The following is a 24,199-nucleotide window of genomic DNA, read 5'->3' as shown; positions in this document are numbered from 1 at the left end:
TATGCGCATAAATGCTGTTTTATCTACATTTATCACCATTCCCCATTTGTTGCACCAGTTCATAACCGCAGTGGCGGCTGAGTAGCATTGAACATCCGCCTCGCATAGGCACGAGCCGGGTTCCATCTCCAGGGATGCGGGGTACTGACCGGTGATTAAAATGGGTGCAAGCTTTCCTCTGGCCTGTTGTTTGAATTCTTTAGGGTGAACTGCTTAGGAAATTAGTATTTGACTCCATTTTGAGAAGACAGAACTACCTTGTGCCATGTTACTCTTTGGCTTCATATGCACTTGCACCATAAAAATTCACAATCATCATCATCACTTCATAACAATGTTAAGAGCAGTATTTAGCAAGGCTTGTACTATTGGTTGACTTCAATGTGAACGTAGGCAAGAAGCAGGCCGGAGACCAGGCAGTAGGCGACTGGCATAGGCTGCAGGAATAGCAGGGGTTAGTTATTAGTAGAGTTTGCAGAGAGAAATAATTTATGGATCGTGAACACCTTACGAAGGCGAAACAACTGGAAATCGATGTTGGAGAGCCCCAATGGTGAGGCTAAAAATGAAATAGACTTCATACTATGCACTCGCCCTGGTATCTTGCAGGATGTGAAGTTCCTCAGGAAGGTGTGTTGCAGCAACCTCAGAATGGTAAGGTCTCGAATTAGCTGAGACCTGAAGAGGGAACGGAACAAATTAGTGAAGCGGAAGCCCATTAAAGAGGTAGCGGTAAGAGGGAAAGTAGAAGAATTCAGGATATTGTTGTAGAACAGATATTCAGCTCTCAGGAAGACAATCCTAATGTTCAAACCATGAACGATAATCTCGCAGCTATTATTACGGAGTACGCAGTAGAAGTGGGCGGTAGGATGGTTTAACAGGAAACCGGAAAGCTGTCTCAGGAGCCGAAAGGTCTGGTTAAGAAACAGCAAAGAATGAGGGCATCTAACCCTACAGACAGAATAGAACTAGCAGAGCTATCAAAATTAATAAATAGCGCAAGGTAGTGGACATAAGGAAGTTTAATAAGGAGAGTATCGAGCATGCTCTAAAGAATGGAGGTAGCCTAAAAACAGTAAAGAGAAAACTAGGTATAGGCAAAAACCAGATGTATGCATTAAGAGACGGAAGAGGGCAATGTCATTAGCAATATAGAAAAGATAGCCAAAGTAGACGAACAGTTCTACACAAATCTATGCAGTAGCCAGTGTAATAGAATGTTAATGAGAGAAGCAGTAGAGCACAGCAATGGTACATCCCGCCAGTAACGAAAGAGGAAGAAAGCCTTAGGAGCAATGCAAAGGGGGAAAGCAGGTGATGGTGATCAGGTGATAGCAGATCTGTTGCAGAAGAATTATGTAGGCTGAAAGGGGGTTTAATAGCTCAGGCACCACCAGAACCAGGAAGGCAGAACCAGGTGCCGAACGAGGCCTTCTAGGCGTCCACGGTTATTCTAGAGCCCGGCAGCAGCACGCGCTTAGCGATAGCACTGCCGCTACCTCGTTGTCACATCTTCGTCTTTACAATGGCCCCCGGGGATGAAAGGAGCCATCCTGGCGACTCAAGGCGTAGTGCAGATCAAGGGGTCATGGTAAGGGTTGAGGCGACTGACATGCACCTTTTCACGGCCACGACGGCGAAGGTCAGAGGAGGGTGTCAGTGGTTCGACGACATAGTTCACAGGGGAAGGTTGAGAAAGAACACGGTAAGGGCCTTGATATTTGGCTTGGAATTTGGACGACAGGCCAGAAGAGCCAGCAGGGATCCAGAGCCAGACAAGTGAGCCGGGGGAAAGGGGTACGTGAGTTTGACTACCGGAATCCCGACGCTCTTTTTGTCGATTCTGGTCAGCGGACGTGAGGGAACGGGCGAGCTGGCGGCATTCCTCGGCATACTTGGCAATTTCAGAAGCAGTTGCGCAGTCAGATGCATCAAGATGGTAGGGAAGAATGGTGTCAAGCATGCTTGTAGGTTCGCGACCGTAAAGAAGAAAGAATGGAGAATAGCCTATGGTGGACTGGACGGCAGTATTATATGCGTAGGTGACGAACAGAAGAACGAGGTCCCAGTTGGAATGGTCGGGACTGATATACATGGTGAGCATGTCACCGAGTGTCCGGTTAAACCGTTCGGTGAGGCCGTTGGTCTGAGGAAGGTACGCTGTGCAGGTTCTGTGAACGATGCGGCACTCTTGCAGAAGCGCCTGGACAACCTCGGATAAAAACACACGGCCGCGGTCGCTCAGAAGCTCACGAGGGGCGCCGTGGCGGAGAATGAAGAAAGCCACGTCTCGCGCTGTAGCCGCCGGAAGAGCCGACGTTTCAGCATAGCGCGTGAGATGGTCTATGGCGACTGTAACCCAACGGTGACCTGAAGGGGTAGAGGGCAGGGGCCCGTAAAGGTCGATGCCGACGCGATCAAAGGGACGGGCAGGGCAAGGTAATGGCTGCGATGGGCCAGAAAGGCGCTGTGACGGAGACTTGCGGCGTTGGCACGCAATGCGTGAGTGAATGTACTTGCGTAAAAAGCTGTACATTCCACGCCAGTAGTACCAGTGCCGAAGTCGAGTGTAGGTTTTCAAAACACCAGCATGAGCAGTCTGGGGGTCGGCATGGACAGAGGCGCAGACTTCAGCTCGTAGTTGGCGAGGATGACGAGGAGCCATTTTCGACCGTCGGGCATGTAATTGCGACGATAGAGAAGACCGTCATGCAGAGTGAAGTGGCGGGCTTGTCGCCGAAGTGAGCGAGAGGCAGCTGCCTAGGGGGCCCAGACAGATGGTGCACGAGAGATGTAATCCAGGGGTCCTTGCGCTGTTCCACAGGCATGTTTACCGGGCGCAACGAGGACAGCTCGGAGTCAATGCTCGAGATGGTCGCAGTGTCGGAAGGCAGCGGAGACCGGGAGAGGGCGTCAGCGTCAGAGTGCTTACGGCCAGAGCGATAGACGACTCGAATGTCGTACTCCTGGAGGCGCAGAGCCCAGCGGCCAAGGCGACCCGATGGATCCTTCAACGATGACAGCCAGCACAAAGCGTGATGATCGGTGACTACGTCGAAGGGGTGGCCGTAGAGGTATGGTCGGAATTTGGTTATCGCCCACAAAATGGCCAAGCATTCTTTTTCTGTGACGGAGTAATTGATCTCGGCCTTGGACAGCGTGCGGCTCGCATAGGCGACAACGTATTCTGGAAATCCAGGTATTCGCTGGGCGAGCACAGCACCAATGCCCACGCCGCTAGCATCCGTGTGTACTTCTGTCGGGACGTTAGGGTCGTAATGGCGAAGGATGGGAGGTGAAGTAAGGAGTTGACGTAGGGTAACAAAAGCTTCATCGCACTCAGAGGACCATGACGACAAGGAGTTCTGGCCTTGAAGCCGCGTCAAAGGCGAAATGATTGTAGCGAAATTTCGGATGAAGCGCCGAAAATAGAAACAGAGGCCAATGAAACTCAGCAGTTCTTTGAGAGTAGAGGGCTTTGGAAAGTCGGCAACAGTGCGAAGCTTTGCCGGATCCGGAAGGATGCCCGCTTTGGATACGACATGGCCGAGTACGGTCAGTTGGCGAGCGCCGAAGTGGCATTTCTTCAAATTTAGTTGCAGGCCGGCGGCGGTGAGGCAGGTCAACACTTGGCGCAGACGAGTTAGTTGTGTGGAGAAGTCGGCCGAGAAAACAACGATGCCGTCGAGGTAGCAAAGACACGTCTTCCAGCGCAAGCCGCGCAAGACGTTATCCATCATGCGTTCGAATGTTGCAGGGGCATTGCAAAGACCAAATGGCATGACGTTAAATTCGTATAGTCCGTCGGGCGGGACGAAAGCAGTTTTTTCACGATCGCATTTGGACATGGGGATTTGCCAGTATCCAGAACGCAGATCCAGGGACGAAAAAAATTCCGCACCTTGCAGACAATCGAGGGCGTCATCGATGCGTGGTAGAGGATAAACGTCTTTCCTAGTTATTGTGTTTAGGCGGCGATAATCCACACAGAATCTTATGGAGCCATCTTTCTTTCGAATCAGCACGACCGGGGATGACCAAGGGCTGTGCGACGGCTGTATAATCCCACGCTCGAGCATGTCGTCCACTTGCTAGTTGAGGACTCGACGCTCTGTCGCTGACACGCGATATGGGCGCTGTCGCAGAGGTGGATGGGAGCCGGTATCGATGGTACGGTGCACATGTGAAGAACGCCCGAGGGGAGACTGGCACATGTCAAACGATGAATGAAATTGGTGTAACAGGTGGAACAGCTCGTCACGGTAGGGAGAAGTGAGATCTTGATCGATGGCGCTATACAGAATGTCAGAGGGCGGTGGGGGTGACAGGGGAACAGGAGTAAGAGAGTCCAGCGATGGCGGGAGAGCAGTTTCTCGGTCGTCGTCAAGTTGCAGAAGTTCAGCCGGTTCGACGCACCCAAGGCATTCACCATGAATCAGGGTCACTGGAGATGAGAGAGGGTTGCTGACGAGCATGGCTGTCGTTCCGGAGGTCACCGTGAGGACAGCGAAGGGTAGCGGCATGTTCTTGCGGCGAAGAAATAACTCCGAGGTGGTAAAGTGTACAGTTACAGCAGGTTGGTTGCGTGGTGAGGCGCACGAGAGGGATACAAGGACAGAGGAATTTGCCGGGAGCTCGACATCGTGAGACAGGTGTACTTTGGCCGGATTTTCAGGAGACGGTGCGGCCGGGTAGGCGTTGGGCAGGGCAGAGAAAGTAACTTCGGCGCGGGCACAATCGACGACGGCGGAGTGCTCAGAAAGAAAGTCCCATCCTAGAATTACGTCATGGGAGCAAGAGGAGAGGATCAGGAATTGAACGATGTACAAGACGTCTTGAATAATGACTCATGCGGGGCAGGTTGCGAGCGGCTCGACCTGTTCGGCGGTAGCAGTGTGAAGAGAAACTCCCGAAAATGGCGTCATGACTTTCTTCAGTTTTCGACAAAATTTCGCGTCCATAATTGAGACAGCAGCTCCGGTGTCCACGAGAGCACAGGTTGCAACACCTTCGACAAAGACAACAATAACGTTTGTTGGTGAGAGCAGAGGCCTTGTAGAGTTCCCAGGGGACGCAGCTCTTGCCTCGGGAACTGCGCTCATTAGTTTTCCGCAGCGGAAGGGCTGGCCCGACGGCGCATAGGAGATAGGGAACGGCGCCGCGGAGAAGAGGAACGATGAGAGGTGGCAGCCTGGTGGTTGGTGGAGAAGGCAGGAGGCAATGGGTCCACTTGCACGGGGGGCGGCTGTATGTAAGACCCATACGCAGATGGTGGCAGGTCGTCAGCAGGCGAAGAAGGACGTCTGCGGCAGTAGCGGGCTACATGGCCGGTGAAGCCGCAGGCAAAGCAAATAGGCCTATTGTCGCGAGTACGCCACAAACGACCGTAGTGCGAGACTGCCGGCATGAAGCGAGGCGACGGTTGTGCCACCTGAGCCCGATACGAGAAATCAGGCGGGGGCGTCGAAGGTGGCGGCGCTTGAGTGGCGTCTTGAAAAGGGCTCAAGGGATGGGATGGTGGTCTGGCAAGAACGGCGGCATACGTAAGAGGGGCAGCCACAGGTTGCTGGGGCAGAGGTGGCAGGGCCTCCGCGACTTGGGCTCGGATCGTCTGCTGAAGGGTGGGAGACAGCGCTGGCGGGGGGTTCCGAACTCCAGAGATGAGCGCTAGTTGGCGTGCGATCTCCTCTCGAATGAACTTCTGAATGTCATGCCTGAGCTGCTGCCCTCCTGCGGTCTCGACATCAGTGTACAGGACGTCGGCAGGCTGTACGGTACGACGAGTGGGGACGCGTTGCTTGCGGAGCTCCTCGTAGCTCTGGCACAAGCTGATGACGGAGGCCACGGTGGCCGGCTGCTTGACTAGAAGCATTTGGAACGCATCTTCATTGATACCCTTCATGATATTTTGGATCTTATCAGCCTCAGTCATATCGCTGCTCACGCGCTTGCAAAGATCCACCACGTCCTCAATATAACTAGTAAATGTCTCGCCAGGCTGCTGAGCCCGTTCGCGTAAGCGCTGTTCGGCGCGAAGTTTGCGCACGCCAGGACGGCCAAATACCTCAGTGAAGCTCGTCTTGAACGTGGACCATGTGGCGATATCGGCTTTGTGGTTACGGAACCAGAGGTTGGTGACATCAGCCAGGTAAAAGATGACGTTGTTTAGTTTCATGGCGTCGTCCCAGCGGTTGTGCATGTTGACCCGCTCGTAGGGAGCCAGCCAGTCCTCGACGTCAGAGTCGCCGAGCCCACTGAAGACAGCCGGGTCCCGTTGTCGAGGTGTGCCGGAGCAGACAAGCGGAGCAGCCGGTGGCTGGGGAGCCAGGGGGGCGTTATTCGGCATTGCTGACGTTACAGTGCCGCTGCGGAGCTCCAGGACGGGATCAGGAGCAACCTCGACCACTGAAAGGGGGTAAGCTCAGGCACCACCAGAACCAGGAAGGCAGAACCAGGCGCAGAACGAGGCCTTCTAGGCGTCCGTGGTTATTCTAGAGCCCGGCAGCAGCACGCGCTCAGCGATAGCACTGCCGCTACCTCGTTGTCACATCTTCGTCTTTACAAGGCGTATTTTATTGAAAAGAAAAAAGTCTGTGTTAGCACTCCCTCGGTCACGTTATTTTAAAGAGAGATAGGATTTTTAGATGCCTCGTGACGTGCAACCTCTTTGATCTGTGGCGCAGTGAATTTGGTTTTTGAACTTTGGAGGTGATAGTGCCCTCTAAGCTATCTTTGTACTACGTGCCTATCGCAGCTATGCCGTTTTTCTGTATGTATATATTTGCATTCCTTCTTAATAAAACTTAGTTGCAAGACAGCGCTTGTTTTGCCCCCTTTCTGTGTCCTTCGTCCCTCCACGCTTAATTTACCGCCAAAATAGTAGATCTCTTGAAGCACGAAGGGCAGATTGTGCTAGAAAAACTAGCCGCCATGTATACGCAATGCCTTGTGACCCCAAACGTACCAGAAGCTTGAAAGTATGCTGGCATTATCGTAATTCATAAGAAAGGAGTCTGAAAAATTACAGACCGATCAGCTTACTATCCGTTGCCTACAAGGCATTTGCTAAGATAAACTATCAATCAGGTGATAGAGAAATGCGCAGAATATAACCGACCCCTATATATAGCGTTCATTGAATACAAGAAAGCATTTCACTCAGTGGAAACCTCAGCAGTCATGCATGCATTGCGGAATGAGGGCATGGAAGACTTATGTGAAAATATTGAAAGGTATCTATAACAGCTGCACAGTTACTATAATCCTTCATAAAGTCAGCAATAAAATTTCAATAAGGAAGGGGGTCAGGCAGGGAGATACGATCTTGCCAATGCTATCCACCGCCTGTTTGCAGGAGGTGCTCCAGGGCCTGGATTGGCAACAGTTGGGATAAAAGCTAGTGGAGGATATGAAAGTAATTTGCGATTTGTTGGTGACATTGCCTTGCTAAGTCAGGAGATGAGCTGAAGAGCATGATCAGTTAGGCAGAGCAAAACAGTAGCTCTTAAAATTAACATGCAGAAAATCTAAATAATCTTCAGCAGTCTCACAAGGGAACAGCAGTTCACAATTGGTAGCGAGGTGTTGAAAGTGTAGGGGAATATGTCTACTTACAGCAGGTAGTGGCCACTGATCCAGATCATGAGAGGGAAATAATAAGAATACGAATGGGGTGGAACACATATAGTTGGTTCTCTCAGATCATGAATGGATGTTTACCAATATTCTTCAAGAACAAAGTGTACAACTTCTGTATATTACACCGTGGTACTCGCATACCGGGCAGAAACGGGGGTGTGGGGGGCTAATGCGAAGGGTCCAGTTTTAGTTGAGGACAATGCAGTGAGCTATGGAACGAAAAATGATAGATGTAACGTTAAGAGAGATCGGAAACGGGCAGAGTGAGTGAGGGAACAAAAGCAGGTAACGGACATCCCACTTGAAATCAAGAGGAAGAAATGGGCTTGGGCAAGGCATCTAATGCAAAGGCAAGATAACCGCTGGTCCATGAGCATGATGGAGTGGATTCCAAGACAAGGCAACAAGTGTGGAGGGGGTGGCAGAAAGTTAGATGGGTGGATGAGATTAATAAGTTTTCGGAAATACAGTGTCTGCAGCTGGCAAGGAACAGGGTTAATTGGAGAAACATTGGAGAGGCCTTTGCTCTGCACTGGCCGTAGTCAGGCTGATGATGAGGATTATGATGTACTCAAGGTAAGTGGAAAGGTTTATACAGCATACAATCGTCAGCAAAGAAACTGTTCACAACGCTCAGATCAGTGGCAGAGTCTACACGGTTTACATACGGCCAGAATGAAATAAGAGTAATGCACGAAGATGTTTTTGACAGCAAGGGGGTCTCAATAAAGGCGCGATATGTCTGGGATGTTATAAGACGGCGGTTCATAATTACCTCCAGCAAGAATTATTTTAATGCGTTTTGTGGAAGCTGAGTTATGTGCGGACAAAATTTGAACTTCCGCGTCTTTGTGCCTTTCACTCTCTTCTTACACGCCAAAACGGCGGCTCTCCTCCGCCGGCCCCACTCACTCGGCCCCTTCCCTACCTCTGCCGACTGCGGTGAGCGCGGAGGGGCTGCGGCTGTGGTAGCGCGTGACGTCTGAAAGAATTTGGCGCTGTGATCCAATGATAGTCCCAGCTGCTGACATCATTTGCAAGACGTGACGTCATCTGCTAGGTTTTCTTGCAAAAGCCTGGCACCGCGCGTCGCCGTGAGGGGCGAAAGGGGGAATTTTTCTAAATGTATTGTAAATTTCCCGCTCGCTTCTGGGGTCTCATACGCGGCATGGACGCTCGGTGGCCTGTACTCTACATAGTGCAAGCATTTTAAAGCCAAGCTCAAACACCCCTTTCTGTGGCCCTTTAAGGCCTCCAGTGTATTAAACAAAACAGACGATTTCGAAAGCATTGTAATTGCCTATGACCCATATATAGCAGTAATAACAGAAATCTGGTTAAACTCTAGCATAAGTGACTATGAAATACGCCCATCTGGTTACCGTATAGTTTAGAATGACAGAGGCACTTCTGGTGGCAGCTTTGCAGTCTTATTTCAAAAGCCAATGCTGGTGATAATTTTATCAGATGTTGCCGAAACAGAATCTGCTATCCTGAAGGTATTCCTGGAAGAAACTAAGATAGTGATATTGGGATTTTACCTACCAGCAGGCACTGACGGCACGTTTTTTAAACAATTGAATGAATTTTTGTGTTCTTTTAGGAACCGTTTGTATAGCATATTGCTCGCTGCTTATTTCAAAGTCCCACTCGAATCCAGACCATCACATTTAGTTTAGACTTGTTTCTTGTCAGCAGATCAATTCTAGGACGAAATCCTTAAATCCACATTTTTGAAGGCATTTCAGATTGTAAGGTGATGTCTCAATGCAGCAGAATATCCTTTCACAACAAGGACAAGAATGCTCTTTCGCTGTCTCTTCTCGTGCTAGCAATTTTGATGTATTAGATGCACGGGACAGGTCATTTACCACCCGCAGGGCCATCTGCAACATGCTGATTTTGATGGTGAGTTGTGACACCATGGTTTTCCAAGCATCCCCAGGTACATCCCCGCAGAGGTATGTTGGTGAGCAGTGCACCACCACGGACCCAAGCACCCAAGCTTAGCCATGCGTGGCATCGCCGTGTCTGGGGAAAAAGGGATCCTGGGGGTTGAGCCAGTGCTGAGTGTTTAGATCTTTAAGCACCTTAGCAGAGGCAACATACCACTTTGGTCCCTGGTTCCCACAGACGACACCTCTGGTCTGTCCCAAACGGAAGAAATCGTCAGTCGCCTTTTCCTGTCCTCTCGTTCATCTTTCATTTTCCTATCTTTTTTCTTACAACCGTCCTGTCTCCTCCTGCTTCTCCTCCTTTCATGGTTTTTTCTTGGCAGCAAGAGCTGCCCTTGTGTGGTAAACTACCCTGCGTTATGCCATTATGGGTTTTAGTTGGTGTGTACAGCTGCCATGGCCAGGGCTTGGTTACAAGTTCCTGTCCGATACCCTCGTTGGGCGCCATTGTGGGTGGCTGGCACCGTAGCCGAAAAACGTGCATATTCTATGGCTCCCGTTCATTCATCAAATGTTTGCCTCTAAAGAGAGGGCGGACCGATGTAACCAAAGCAGTTCGTTCAGAAAACAAAAGAAGTCTTCCCGAAATACCACGTTGTCCACAGCGAAGATCCAGAAAAACCAGCAAGGAAAATATCTGCAATCATAGTTGTGAAATGTATTAAAGAAGCCTTTGGCACCGCCTACAAGGTTAACAAACTAACTAGCAGTGACTTGCTTCTAGAAATCCATAACAAAGTTCAGGCACCTTATCATTCCAACATTCTTGCATTTGGGGACATTCATGAGAATGAGGTTCCTAATGGAGGAAGAGAGGGGTAGTTATATGCTCATAGCCCTTACCAGCTGTCTTGCGAAATCCTTTAAAAGTGTCCTGAATATAAGATTAACTTTTGTGCTTCAGTCTCATAAACTTTTTGACATCCATCAATATGGTTTCAAAAAAGCATGCTTCACAACAGACCATGTGGTTCGTCTCGCGAACACAGTCTGAGAAGCTTTTGTACACAAACAACACTGTCTTGCTGTCTTTTTCGACTTAGAGACAAAATTGGGTACACTACCCTCCCAAAATAATAGCGTACACAGAAGCCAAGCTAGACAGACCTGGCAACCTTACATCTGCCGTCGTTGACGGACTCGGCAAAGCCGCGGTCATTAAAACGGGCACCTGCGAGGACGCCACATCCGCAGAAGAAGTAGCGATAGCTCTCGCTTGCACCAGTACCAAGGCCAGATACGTGGTTAGCGATACCAAGGCAGCCATTTGGAACTACAGTAGAGGTAGAATATCGCTAGAAGTGAGAGAGATCTTAGAGGAAGAAACGCTCGACTGGGGGATCTTCCTGATTTGGGCACCAGCTCATGCAGAATTGGCCGGCAACGAGGCAGCTCACAGGCTCGCCCGAGCATCTCTCTTCCGGGGAGCCGCGTCGCCGCCAGACGTGAGCAATTCAAAAGACACCCTGCATTCATTCCACAAAATAAGTAAAACTCTAGTTTGGGTGAGTTGGTTCATGTTGAAAGAAAAACTGGTAATGGCGCAAGAAACGGGGACACAGAAGGCACACAAAAGACAGGGCTGACGCCAACTTACAACTGGGGTTTATTGCACCTAGCCTGCCTTTTGTACCACAACCAAGCCATATCAACAAATGCATAAACGTCGTACATATCAAACGGCAATTTATGCGAACACTGGCAACAAAGTAACGCCATCACTACAGAATCTAATCTACACAGAGCTTGGGAAGCCAACTTCTTTTCTGGCTAGCAGAAATAATAACAACATCATCCAAGGGGCATGACAAGTCCACACTATCAATTTATGAAACGCGTGAAGAAGGCGAAAAAGAGCACGAATTGAACGACTATGAGATAAAACCACCTGAAAAAAGATGACAATAATGAGGGATGAAGTCTGAAGATACAGCGCCTTATTATTGTCATCTTTTTTCAGGTGGTTTTATCTCATAGTCGTTCAATTCGTGCTCTTTTTCGCCTTCTTCACGCGTTTCATAAATTGATAGTGTGGACTTGTCATGACCCTTGGATGATGTTGTTATTATTTCTGCTAGCCAGAAAAGAAGTTGGCTTCCCAAGCTCTGTGTAGATTAGATTCTGTAGTGATCGGCGTTACTTTGTTGCCAGTGTTCGCATAAATTGCCGTTTGATATGTACGACGTTTATGCATTTGTTGATATGGCTTGGTTGTGGTACAAAAGGCAGGCTAGGTGCAATGAACCCCAGTTGTAAGTTGGCGTCAGCCCTGTCTTTTGTGTGCCTTCTGTGTCCCCGTTTCTTGCGCCATTACCAGTTTTTCTTTCCACAAAATAACCGAACATCTCAAGCTAGGGAGAGTCTCTGCTTCCCTCGACAGAGCACTCAGCCGTTCAGAGGCCTACACTGGGAGGCGCCTGCAGGCAGGGAACATGTCTCTCTTGTGGAGAAGCATGACTCAGATGAGAGACGAGTGAGACGCTAAATGCAAATTCTGTGGTGCCATAGGCACGTTAGACCATATAATGAGTGCACGCACTCGCCAGGGTACAGTAAATTCAGAAATAAAATGGAGTGGGAGACCATGCTGCGATGCCCCGATCTAAAGCTACAATGCTCCATAATCCATCTGGCGACTGAGGCTGTGGCAAAGTTTGTCCACTAGTCCTTAGTGTGCAGTGGGGGACTCCCTCCGGTCGCCTGCTTGCGTTCCGCGAGGTGTGAACCCCCCACCATTTCTGGTAGAAATAATGGTTTTTTCTCTCTCTCTCTCCTTTCTTTTATTCTAAGGATTAATTTTATTCTCAAAATAATCCCAAGGTCCATTTTGTACTCGGTGTGTGTAGATGAGCTTCAGATAGCTTGCACGTCCTCGAACATATCAGCATGTAAAAGAAAAATACATTTAACATAAACTGGCAACATGGGCAGACAGAAAGTGTTTCTGCTTTTCCTCACAAAAAACAGTGGCCATCCTCTTCTCATTCAAATGATGCTTACAGACAGATCCCACACTACACCTGAACAAAATCGAATTACCAATAAAAAATTAACACAAATTTCTTGGCATAATTTTTCACAAAAAACTTACTTTCCTGTCTTATATAAGCACATTGAAAATAAAGCTTCCAGATCTCTGGACATACTCAGTCCTTTCATGCAAACACTGGGGTTCTTATAGGACATGCCTTTTGCAAATTTGTCACTCTGTTATACGCTCCTGATAAGACAATGGTTGCATAGTGTATAGATTAACAAGGCCATCATGCTTAAAACGACTAGACCCAGTACACAATTTAGGTTTGCGTCTTTGAACTGTTGCATACAGGATGTCACCCATCTCATATATCATCCACAACATAAGAGCCAGAACAAAGGCTCAAGACAAAATTTTGCTAAGTTCCGAGCCACGTCGGATTCAGTGGAAATGAGAAAGCAGATGTATGTGCTGCAGGAGCCCAGCACAAAGAAATCAAGATTGTAAGCATCCCTTACAGAGATGGAGTGAAGTTGGGGCAATGCAAGCTGAATGAGAAATGGCAGGCTAAATCGAATGTTGAAGTATATAATAAACTACACCTGCTAAAACCCTTCATAGGAGAATGGAAGTCATGCTCACACCAAGTATGTTTCATTGAAGGCATTTTATGTTGCCTGCGTATTGGACATACACACCTTACACGCAGTTTTATTCTTGCAAAACGAGAAAGACCTACAATGTGAGCTATGTGGAGAAGAGATCACCTAACCCATATTTTATGTTCATGTGCACAGTTCGACAGACTAAGAAACAAACATTTCCTGCAATTTTTCTATCAACCCATTTCATCCCAAATTATTTTTAAGAGAGAATTCAGTCGTCAAAATTTTCTGCATTATATCGTTCATAAATAAAAAACAAAGCTTCTACGCCAGTTATATTATTTTAAACATAGTAAACTCCCACAAAACAAGTATATTAAACCTTGCATTTGGAACATGATGGTCTTAGTTGCCTATGTGCCATAAAACACAACAGGTCATTCACTGGCTAAGGGAACATTTCCCCTTAGCCAGTGCCATTTAATCATGCTTGTCATTTATTCTGTTGTAAATATGTGAATTCCTGTATAAAGTTTGTTTTCGACCAGCTATGGTGCCTTTTCAACAACTTGGTTTTAAAATACATTAATGACTTTGTGCCCTTTAGGCAAAAAACACTGCACAATTCTAGGCCATGGAACAGCAAACAAATCATCCTGCTTGGACGTAAGTTGAGGTTAGCAAGAAAACAACATGAAAAAACACTCGTCCTCAGCCAACACAAACAAAATGTGCAACTGGCTTGCACTGCTGAAAGACAGCATCAAAAAGGCAAAAGCTCATTACCAGAATGTGTCCCTGAAAAATTCTCGTCCCTGAAAAATTCTCCGCATTCCCAGGAAAGTTTGGTGCCACATCGCCCCTGTAAGGGATCGGATGATCTGCGGGGTCATTGGGGCCAGTTGCCTGGTCTCGGCACCTCCCCGTGGCAGCCCCCTTTGAACCCCCCCGCCCCTTTCAGTGACGGGCGGCGGCAGAGCGCGCTGAAAAGAGCACCCGTCTTGGGGTCAAGCACCCCTGACAGCGATGGCCGTACGCTTGTTTGTCTTTGCACTGTTTTGCGCCGGAAGCCCCCTCGTCTCGACAGACACCAAACGCGACGCAACCTTGCGACGAGCATCTCATGTGAAAACCTTGAAAAATAGTAATCTTGTCTAGGAGGGAAGCAATGAAAACGACGGATGGGCAGCGGCGGCCAGATTTGAGTTAACCCCATCGATCGGGTCTCTATGGGACATTGGTTAGCCAGTAGGCCGGCCGCAAGCTAAGCCGCGCAAGCTCACGAGAACGATAATTCCCTTGGGAAGGTCGGGACCGAATTGGCAGTTGAGCACAGCGGAAACACCCCGCTGGAGTCCGACGACAATGTTAATTGCGGAACGGAGTTAGGGTGCACGAACTTCGACGAAACCGATTGCACTTACGGGCACGATGTGTTTGTTTTTGCTTTTCTTCTTCTGAGGGCAAGAGTTTGAGTACTACTGTGGAAGTATGGGGCGTGGCACGTAAACCTGGTGGACCAATCATTTCGAGGGTCCATTCCCGGAATTCCATTTTCATATAGCAATTTTGATGTTCTTTTCGTGCTGTGTATTTTAGGGAGAGGGTTTAGAACCTTGACGAAACTGGAAGGTGTTCCCTGCAGTGTGTAAACCAATTATGTGTAAGTTTTTTGTGATTGGGTGATGCAAGGGATGGGCCAAGTTCCTAGGTCTTTAAAACCGGGCTCCGGAGCCTGGAAAAAAGGTTCTGAGCTAGATTTAGATCCCTTGCATCTTCGGCGATGCCAAGGAGGGAAGATTTTCTGTTAGCCAGTTCCATGAAATCATGCTTGCCGTTTTTTCTGTTGTAACTATGTGAATTCCTGTATAAAGTTTCAGTTTTCTTTTTTTCAGTCAAGTGTTTCCGGATCTCGTCTGTTATGCCATCTTGGACGGTGGGGCACCTGTTGTGGAGCCCGAAGAACGAACCTTAACTGGCGCAGTCGACAGGATCCTTTCGGTATCAAGAGATAGCAAAGGTGGAAGAGATAACGTTCCGGCAACGGGGCAAGCATCAGTGGCTGAGGAGGACCAAGAGCTGAAGGCAAGAATCGGCAGCTTCCAAGGGAACCAGCAGCAAAGACTTCAAGGGTGAACCAGCAGTGCAAGGTTGCAGACGGTTCGGAGAAGCTGTGTGGTGACGAAGTGGGCAGTAACAGAACAAACAGCGGCAGCGACGAAAGTCGGACGCCAGGAGGTGGACGCCCTCATCAGAGGGAGTGCAGCGGCATGTCACAAGCAACTGGCGGCGGTCTCCAGTATCCTCATCTGCAAGGAGGCCAGTGACTGGTGACTGGAGGTGCAATGGCAACAAACCGTGAAACCATGGTGCCGGTGAGTCCACTCAGTCTTTCTTTTTGCCCCTGTTCTTGTGTCTGAGCTAGGCGACATAGGTCGCAATGGAGAGCTGGGCATGTTGGAGGGAGCTCGCCAATGGCAAAAAGCCAGATTATGAGGGGACGCTGACGCTCAAAAAGTTAGAGCGTGAAATGAGTGAAGCGCGTCACAGGTGGACCGAGGCCGAACAGGCACAGAAAAAGCCAGATATTCAGGAGAGGTTGAGGCTCAAACAATTAGAGGGGAAATGGCAGCAGTGCATCGAATGTGGCTCGAAGGCCTGCTGGGGGAGCTTAAGCGGGCAGCGGGGCCAGTTCAGCCTGTGGGTGTAACAGCACTGGGCACGCTGGTGGAGGGTCAGCCGCTTATGCTGGATGAAAAGTGACATCTGTGGGTCAAGTACAGATAAAGATAACCAAGAGATAGCATCTCACACGCCAAATTACGGCAGCACTTGCGCATCGGAGAGCTGCATCCCCACACAATGCAGTGATAGCGCAAATAACTCGACAATCGAGCGCGTCGAGTTGAGACAAGAAATCTTGCCGTTCACCGCGGAGCGTGCAGAAAGTGAGGGCACAAGACCTGTAGCTGGTGAAGTCACCTGCGTACCTCAGATGCCGTTGGCGGGCGGCGGACAAAATCAGCAGCTGCGTTCTGAAGGGCATGCCGACGCTGAACTAGAAGTCCCAGAGAAAAAGTTGGGGGTTGTAAAGAGTGCTTTCACACGGGGCCAAGCGAAGGACAGTCTGCGAAAACGAACGGCAATGCCCCTGCGAGCGTAGTGAGTCCGAGGCAGAGGTGCTCGAGAACAGACCGGACATTGTCGAGGTTCTCGGATGGGTCAGTGCTGAGGACTTGGCTGTTGTGGCCGACTCGCCAAGCAAGATACCCAAGTGCTCTGAGGCGGCGGCTTGCAGGGATATGGTAGAACCCATCGAACCAGAAAGGGCATGTGAACTGCCAGAGAATGGTCAGAGGAACCAAACTGTCTCGGTCCGGCACAAGAGGAAGGTGAACAGAGACAGTGGAGTAGTGAAAAGACAGGCATGCGAATCTTGCCGAGTTAATGCATGCAATGGCACGAAGCCGGAAGCAAGGTGCAGTACGATGAGATGCAGCACCAGACGGATTAGTCACGGTAGACGCGACGGGGATTTCATTGTGGGTCAAAAATGTGCGATGCCATCATTGGCAGTGGGGATAACATTCCTGTGTGAGCCCTGGAACAAGGTTTTGCGCATTTTGACTACCTGGTTTGGGTATGACCCCAGGGGCTGTTAGTCCCGGATTATTTGCCGCTGCCACTCGCTAACTTAGCCTCTGTTTAAAAACTAGCTAGGGAGTGGTGTGCCCAGTTGCAGCACATGTTCAGACACGCACAGCGGCAGAGAGTGGGATGGGGAAGACCATGGATGTTCCAGCCAGTAAGGAAACAGTGCCAACTCTGTGAACAGTGCTTGGTGGAACACTGGATGGACATGCTGCATGCCCTGTTGTGTCATTCTTGGTTGTCTACATGCGCACAACCGAATGAGCACTGTCCTGTGTGTGCATTGGTTTCATGTCACATGGGGAGCTGATTTATATGCGTTGCAGTGTTGCAATTGTATTTGCAGTGTTGCGATGTCTGCAGTAGTGCTTGCTCTACTTAGGTCGCCCTCAGAGTGGTTGCGGACGAAAACGATCCCTCGTTGTGTTATAGTTCTACAGGTGCCATTTGGGCCCCTGGTAGAATCTTGGGAAGGGCATGTAAGGGATCGGATGATCCGCGGGGTAATTGGGGCCAGTTGCCCGGTCTTGGCGCCTCCCCGCGGCAGCCCCTCTTTGAACCCCCCTGCCCTTCGGTGACGGGCAGCGGCGGAGCGCGCTGGAAAGGAGCTCGCGTCTTGGGGTCAAGCACCCCTGACAGCGATGGCTGCGCGCTTTTGTCCTTGCACTGTTTTGCGTTAGAAGACCCCTCGTCTTGACAGACACCAAACGCGACGCTACCTTGCAAAGAGCGTTTCGCGGGAAAACCTTGAAAATAGTAATCTTGTCAAGGAGGGGAGCAATGAAAACGACGGATGAGCAGCGGCAGCCAGATTTGAGAACCTCACCGATCGGGTATCTGTGGGTCGCTGGTTAGCCGGCAGGCTGGCGGCAAGCTAACCGTGTAAGCTCACAAAAACGCTAATCCCCCTGGGAAGGTCGGGACCGAATTGGCAGTTGAGCACAGCGGAAGCACCCCGCTGGAGTCCGACGACAAAGTTAATTGCGGAACGGCGTCAGGGTGCACGAACTTTGACGAAACCGATTGCATGTGCGGGCACGATGTGTGGTTGTTTTTGCTTTTCTTCTGAGGGAGAGAGTTTGAGTAATACTGTGGAAGTATGGGGCGTGGCACGTAAACCTGGTGGGCCAATCATTTCGAGGGTCCATTCCCGGAATCCCATTTTCTTATAGCACTTTTGACGTTCTTTTCGTGCTGTGCATTTTAGGGAGAGGGTTTAGAACCTTGCCAAAACTGGAATGCGTGCCATGCAGTTTGTAAACCAATCATGTTAGTTTGTTGTGATTGGGTGATGCAAGGGATAGGCCAGGCTCCTAGGTCTTTAAAACCGGGCCCCGGAGCCTGGAAAAAGGGTTCTGAGTGAGATTTAGACCCCTTGCATCTTCGGCAATGCCAAGCAGGGAAGATTTTACCTTAGTCAGTTTCATGTAATCATGCTTGTCGTTTATTCTGTTGTAAATGTGTGAATTCCTTTATAAAGTTTGTTTTCCTTCCTTCAGTCAAGTGTTGCCGGGTGTCGTCTGTTATATCATCTCAGATCGTGGGGCACCGGTTGTGGAGCCCGAAGAACGAACCTTAACTGCCCCCAAGAAACAAACCCTGCATAGTACGTGCCTGTATGACTTGGTCACAACGGACAAATCTGGTATTGCAAACGCTTTTAATGATTATTTTTTTGCCGTTGTTACAAGCGGTGATGGATTTAACCCATAATTTTAACTGTTACGATGAGCTCCTGGCTATTGGTAATGTTTTGGCTTGAGAGGAAGGTGTACTTTCGCTATTACTTAACCTAGGGGCTGAAAAGTCGACTGGTATAGATGGAATACCAAACTGTTTTTATTAAAGTATGCCGAATGGTGTGCAATATACCTGACCCTCATATTTAACTAATCCTTCTCATGTGCCGAGCTGCCAACCGACTGGAAATATGCCCAAATAACACCTATCCCAAAAACTAACGATCTGTCGCAACTCACATCATTAGGCCCATTTCACTGCTGTGCACTTGTTCCAAATTACTGGAGCATATCATTTCCAAACGATCGGTTTTGCTTGATAGTAACAAAGTAATTGATATGTGGCAGCGCAGGTTCCAAAAGGGGCTGTCCACAGTAACTGAACTACTTGAAATAATACATGATCTCACTGCAACATTAGGTAAGCATCGCCAGGTTGACATTATTTTTTAGACTTCAAAAAAAGCTTTCGACTGTGTGTCTCACCCTAAACTAGTGTTACAGCTAAAATCACTACTTACAAATGATAACCTGCTAGCATCGATTGAAGTTTGTATGTCGTGCCATTGTCAGAATGTTAAGATTGGTAATGTGTCCTCTAGACCTGCTTTAGTTGAGTCTGGAATCCTTCAGGGATCAGTTCTTGAATCATGCTTTACACGCTTGATGCTGCCAATCCAGGCATTTGTGGCTTTGCTGAGCACAAACTGACAGGCATGTGCTGCTTCTTTAAATGGGCACTGAGAACAGCTCTATTAAATTTTTTCTTTGCAAAACTTGATCCTATGCCTCTTTCTACCGGTACTTATGTTTTTCTGGCAGCAAAAAATGCATTGATTGCTGAGAAAATTGTGTTAAAAATTTATTCCTCCACCCAAATAAAACTTGTGTAGTCTATGTTGAAAAGCACTCTATGACCACTGTTTTGGAGTAAATGGCACTGTAGCTTGGGCTGTCCATCCTGCGGCCAAAATTCTGTGCCGAAACACGATAGTTTACTTCCGAAATCAGCCAGTGACACTGACACCCGTATCTAATTTTTCTTCATTTTCTACCTTAGAGAAGGTCAATTTTCAGTGAAAGTAATGCCTTTGTTATTTTATTGCAGTTATTAACCAATGCAGGCATATTTTAATCATTTTGAAACATCCCTTTAAGGGAAGTGGTAGCAGGACTAGCGACAGCTGGTAGTACATCATGCCACTAAGCATGAGGTGCCTCTTAATGATCACTCGCGCGAAACCTTCTCTTCCGCCAAATGCATTGTTGTCAAAACTAGCATTTGTAAGTATTTCTCTACTGTTAAGGAGGACTACACTAGGCTTATAGTTTTGATGTAGTAATAGCTTGAAACTCCTGCATTCAGTGTAAAAAACCTGCTTTGCGCAGAGGCGAGAATGCATACAGCATGTCCATGTGAAACCGTCATTTGCAGCAGTTAAGATCAGCTCCTACTGTCAACATTTGTCTTTGTTGTAAATTCGTGCATCACGGGGCTCATTTTTTTTTTAGGCAATGCAGCTTGCATGAAGATGCGTATGATAAAAGCTTGCAGAGCTGTAGAACAACTTCGGTGTATCTTCACTGGCCTGTTTTAGGCTGGGAGCCATAGTCTGTAAAGCAATATATCTGGCGATCTTAGCGTCTGATGTGTGGGCAGAGTGGGGCAGTACAGCTGTCATCCTTCAAGCGAAGGGCAATAATACTGCTATGTGTTGAACTCTGACTGGCAGCTAGAGATTACGAAGATTTTTGTTGGGCCGTTCGTTTGAGTACAGTTATAGGAGGTTGCCTTTCCTGCCATACAATCAAGGACAATAAATCTTTTCCTGTTTTTTTTTTTTTGTAATGTTGGGCTTTCTTATCATTCAAGATTCCTTAGAACAGGCTCGCATTTGTGGTGATTTTTGTTTTGTTCTTTCTTGTTTTGTTGCCACATTCTTTTTTATTAATGGTTGCTTTGACGATTCATTCATTGTGATTTGCATTGTGGTTTTTCCACCTTGTAACCATATATATATATTCTTATATGGTTTTCCTGGTATTTTCTCTCTTCTGGTGTCATGGTTGTGTTGTTATTTTTTTTCAAGTAGCATGCATAAGCGGTCGCATGCAGGAGGTGCAGAGTTCGATCCCCAGTGCCGCCGGGCACCCACCGATGATACAATCGGTACACGCTTTCCTCTGCCTGGTGCTCAGCTTCTTTAAGGTGAAATGCTTGGGAAATGGGTCTTTGACCCCACCTTGAGTAGAATAAAAATATTGTGCCATGGCACTCTTTACCCACAGATGCCCTTGTGCCATAAAAAGAATTATTTTCATGCATAAGCGGGGGACTAATAAGAGCAAATGACTTGCAACTACTAAATCATCCACTGCAAATGCGAGTGGGAGAAGACGGTTTATTTCCTTCCCTTTTTTTTTTACAGATGCAGCTCATAGCATATCTTAAAATGCTACCAAGGTTTGCCATCTATTCTGTACACCTTGCATCTTTTTATGAGAGATGTGATTTTTAAAATTTAGGCAGTTATAATGATTGCAGTCTTTGTAAAGAACATAGGTATCTGAGCCTTTCTACAAGCACTGTAATTATCCACTATGTTTTTGTGCTTGGTGTTTGTAACTAATGTCTGCACACTTCGGCAAATGCTGGCAATTCCTCACTTCTTGCTGTGGCATTATACAGTTGCAACTGCATTCTATTCTATATTTGTGTTGGGAAGTATGAAAAAAAATATGCAAGAAGGGATGAAATGAAGTCATGTGAAGAGGTGTACTTTCTCTTGGTATTTCTGGTTCAAAGCCGATCTTCTCATATTTACTACAGAATTGAAGTCTCCACTCACGCAGTTTGCAAATAACTTGTGGCCAAGACATTCTTAATCATCAGTATTGGCTCTGTTGAGTAGCTTAGCATAAAATGCAATGTTAATCTTTGCTGGGCTTCTCCTGATTGCCTGCTTTCCTTGATGTGGGAAGAGGGCAGAATGGGTCAATGAACAAAAACAGGTTAATGACATCCTAGTGGAAATCAAGAAGCAGAAATGGGCTTGGGCAGTGCATGTAATGGGAAGGCCTGATAACCTATGGTTGTTAAGGGTAACGAACTGGATACCAAAAGAAGGCAAGCTTAGCAGGGGGTGGAAAAAAAGTTAGTTGGGCGGATGAAAGATTAAGAAGTTTGCGTTGAGAAGGGGCCGCAGCTGGTATGGGACGGAGTGAATTGAAGAGTTATGGGAGAGGCCTTTGTCCTGCAGTGGGCATAGTCTGGCTGCTGCTTATGATAGCTTTTGAAACCTTCACTTTATGGCCATAGCGAGAATTATTCCTATTTCATCGCACAACTTCATCTCTTACTGGCTTCTGGGTAAAATTCAATTTGCAGTTTTATTGTGCAAGCTTCCACCAAATTCCTGCTGTCTTAACGCTTTGTGATGACCAGCTCGTTTGGTTCTGTGCTCTCGCACTTGTATGCTACAAGTTTGTGCCCCTACAATTAATTTTAGTTTCAAAGGCAGTTTGAAGTAGCTGTTTTATTGCTGTGTTGAGAGACGAGGTTAGATTACCTCTTCAGAGGACAATTATTGTACTTTCTCATCTGTAATGTATTGCTTTGCTGGAAAGAAACCACTCGGTACACTCATATTTTCTATAACTTGCCTCGAATGCTCCATTTTGTCCAACTTCTTGAAACAGCTTTTTGCAAACTGCTGGGGCACTTTCCAGGTAGAACTTGTGCATTAATCGTCAAAACAAAACAAGACAAGGTTACTTGAATGGTTGAACATGTAGACATTCTTTTCAAAGAAACCACTGGTTTGTGCTTAAAGCAAGGAGAGCAGAAGGTATGACATGTTATTTTACCTGGGTTATAATAGCTGCAAGATGATGTAACCATGCTTGATAATCTGCCTTGCAGGCGTTAGATTTAGGAAGCCAATGATTTCTTTTCTCACTCTTGTTTTTTAACTCCATTTTGTAGAATTGTAGTGTCATCAGCAGCCTAACTATGCCCATTGCAAAACAAAGGTATTCTATATTTCTTCAATTAGCCCTGTCCTGTGCCACACGCGGCCACCTTATCCCCGCGAACTTCTTAATCTCATCCGCCCACCTAACTTTCTGTCGTCCCCGTACTGGTGCCGTTAATGACTATTGGTAATCTTGCCTTCGCATTACAAACCCTGCCCAAGCTGGTTTCTTCTTGATTTCCAGTAGGATCTCATTAACCTGTATTCCTTCCCTGACCCACTCTGCTTTCTTTCTGTTTCTTAACATTACACCAATTATTTTCCTTTCCATAGTTCACTGCATTGTCTTGAATTCAAGTTGAATGAGTACCAGGAAAAATACAGCTGTTATATAATTTCCATTGAGTGATATTAGAAAACTATCATTCCTGATCAGAGAGAACGTCCGAAATGTGCTCGACTCCGTTCTTATTCTTCTAGCTGTTCCAATTTCGTCATCCAGATCTGCGGTCGCTACCTGCCCCAAGTAGTGTATTCTCTTGCCATTTCCAGCAACTCGTCGCTATCATTCATAAATTGCTGTTCCCATCCGAGACGTTTGAACATTATTTTGATTTTCTGCATATTAATTTTTAGATTCACCATTCTACTCTGCTTGCATAAGTCATTCATCATGCTTTGCAATTCACCTCCGAGTGACTTATCAAGGCAGTCATCAGCAAATCGCGAATTACTAATGCTTTGCAATTCATATCATGAGTGACTTAGAAAGGCAATGTCATGAGCAAAGTGTATATTACTATGTTATTCTCCATTAACTTTTATCCCCAACTGTTCCAGATCTAGGCCTCTGAATACTTCGTGTAAACAAAAGTGAGTAACATTGGTGAGATCATGTCCCCCTGCCTGGAACCTTTCCTTATTTGAATTTTATTGCTTACTTTATGGAGGACTGTGGTGGCTGTGCAGCCTTTGTAGATATCTTTCAGTATTTTTACATATGGCTCACCTAAACCCTGATTCCGTAATGCCTGCATGACTGCTGTGGTTTTGACTGAGTCAAATGCTTTCTCATAATCTATGAAGGCTATGTATGGATTACGGGAAAGCATCCGACTCAGTCAGTGCAGCAGTGTTTTAGAAGTCTACATCCGCCCCACATGCAAGGGGATCGTGGTTCGATTCTGAGTGCTACACAATTCTCCACAGGACTGAAAAAAAAAAGAAATCCACCTGTTGATGGAATTGCATAGCCAGGCCTGGGGTGCGGCCTGATCTCGGTGACCAGAACAGGCAATGCACTCCCTCACCAGAACAGGATCTGGCCACCCTGGTGTTTACCTGGCCACAACCTATATGAATGCACCAATTAACCCTCCTACTGTACACAGCTGAACAAAATGGAAGGCTATTCTCCAAATACAAGCAGTGTGCAGTCTTAATCATGTTTATAATTGTGCAGTATTAAAGCTGCTTCTCTGTGTGATGCATATATTTATACTAAGCTGTTGGGAAGGTGGTTGCTGTGTATTCTTTTTCAGCACTTTTCTTGTCTTCTTGCTCCATACCTAACGTTTGTCACTTTTTGCTATGTTCACAGTTCCTCTCTTGACTAACAAGCGTGAGTGAGAAACAAAGCTAAATTCTTTAGTGAACA

At 47.4% G+C, this 24,199-nt stretch overlaps 1 pseudogene across 1 annotated transcript in view; it reads left to right on the top strand.

Annotated features, from left to right (window-relative positions):
- The window catches only part of LOC144106650 (uncharacterized), a 58,277-nt pseudogene that overhangs the window by 24,030 nt on the left and 10,048 nt on the right, over positions 1 to 24,199 (top strand). Inside the window, exons 3-5 of the transcript XR_013309081.1 lie at positions 15,074 to 15,553; positions 18,367 to 18,474; positions 23,383 to 23,415. The product of XR_013309081.1 is annotated as an uncharacterized LOC144106650 (transcript). The remainder of the gene's footprint in view (positions 1 to 15,073; positions 15,554 to 18,366; positions 18,475 to 23,382; positions 23,416 to 24,199) is intronic.

The sequence above is a fragment of the Amblyomma americanum genome, chromosome 10, assembly GCF_052857255.1.
Source record: "Amblyomma americanum isolate KBUSLIRL-KWMA chromosome 10, ASM5285725v1, whole genome shotgun sequence".
In the NCBI taxonomy this organism is placed as follows: Eukaryota; Metazoa; Arthropoda; class Arachnida; order Ixodida; family Ixodidae; genus Amblyomma; species Amblyomma americanum.
The sequence above is the reverse complement of the archived record's forward strand: the minus strand, read 5'-3'. Positions and strand labels throughout refer to the sequence as shown.